Consider the following 1,827-nt stretch of genomic DNA (forward strand, 5'->3'; position numbering starts at 1 on the left):
GGAAAAGGTTTCGGTATTGGAGGCGAAGCTACAGACTAAGCCTCAGGACAAACGTGTTGAAATTAAAACTGTAAGTGAACAGAGGCTGAAAAAGCCGCCAGATAAGCCGGATTTAGGATCAAAGCCGGATGGTTTTTTCTGGAATGACCTGGATATAGACGAGGATTTACTGTGGGAAAATAAAGAAACAGCCGAGGACAAGTGTAGACAGATAGTAGTGTCTGTTAATATACATGACCTACAACTAAACGTGTTGATTGACACCGGTGCAGAATTGAGTGCTGTATCTGGGAAAATATTTGAGTTACTGAAAGACAGACCTGGCATCGTAGTTATGCCAGTAACAGGAGTGAAAATTATCGGTGCTACTGGGAAGGCCAGTAAACCGGTCACAAAACAGATTTTTGTCAACTTCGAGATATGTGGGGCACGATTTCAACAAGAGTTTGTCGTCGTGCCAGACTTGACTACGGAAGTAATTATCGGGTTAGATTGGCTATTAAAGTACCGTGCAGTGATTAATTGCGAAAGCAAAACTTTGACATGTACGTCACAAGATAAAACAATAGTAGTTAGTTTTGACGAGGCAGGAGACGGTGTGCATAAGCAATACCAGCCTATACACATTGTTAACTGTTAATGACATTGACGTAGGAATGAATTTGAACTGCCGTAACGTGAGGAATTTCGGCATTGACAAAAGTGTAGAAAGTGAGTTGGAAGAGATAATCAAATTCCCTCCACGGATTGACATTAGTATTGGTGTGAAAAAAGATCGTTTGCGAGAAGTAATGAAGCTAAAAGCCGACTCTCGCACACGTTGTCATGACGCAAAAGGGCGTTTTGCTAAGTTTACAATCGGAGACTTAGTACTTGTAAAAGCTCATGAGAAATCGAGCGAGATAGACAATGAAATCTCTAAATTTAAGTTTGTTTATAATGGACCATATAAAGTCATTGGTATACCTCACACAAATGCTTATTGCTTAGAGTATCCAAGCTCTGGAAAACGATTAGGTATACGGAATATTGTAGACTTGAAATTGTACCAACCTAGGATCGATTAATACCACACAATGGGTAATTTGTACAGTATGTATATATAGAGTGTAAGATTTAAGGATGTGCCATGTTACGATGCTTTTGCCTGACCTAGAGGTCATTAAAGAAGTTGTAATTAATATATAATTAATTTTGACTAAATGATTTAAGAGTAACTGATTAGTAATCATCTGAAAAATCCAAGCTGCTAGTTTAAGTTTTCAGCTGAGTCACAGTAGATTAAGGAATGTAAATATGATTTTGTAACTTGCTGTAATATTTCATGAATGTGTGTTTTTATTAGTCATTGCCGATGTACTTAGACGCTGTTTTAAGTTTCAGGCTAGTACATGCGTGTGATGATGGACAGTGTTGAGTTATCCACTGTGAGAGTGTTTATGGACTCCTTGAGATTACTCGGGAGTGAGTTTTTCCGAAAGAATTCAGTGAAACGGACATTCTGGAAACGCCGTTACAAGGGCGAGTGAGATCAAGCCTGCCGCACAGGCGGGCGCAACAATACTTGCGAGGCGAAGCCGCTGTCGGCTCTTATGCCGCTGTCGGCTCTTGTGCCGCTGCCGGCATTCTTTGTACTCGCGAGTACGGAATGTGGAGTTGCTTTTCTTCCCGGACAGCTGATGTGAAAGAATTCTGCTGTCAATATTTATGTTTTTTTCGATCTGCTGTATATTATTTTCTTGTTTAGCGTTAATTGGACATGACGAGAAAATTAATTATGAAAAGGTTACATAAAAATGTGTATTCTATGTAATTAATCATTTGTTT

The sequence above is a fragment of the Schistocerca cancellata genome, chromosome 4 (assembly GCF_023864275.1).
Source record: "Schistocerca cancellata isolate TAMUIC-IGC-003103 chromosome 4, iqSchCanc2.1, whole genome shotgun sequence".
Lineage (NCBI taxonomy): Eukaryota > Metazoa > Arthropoda > Insecta > Orthoptera > Acrididae > Schistocerca > Schistocerca cancellata.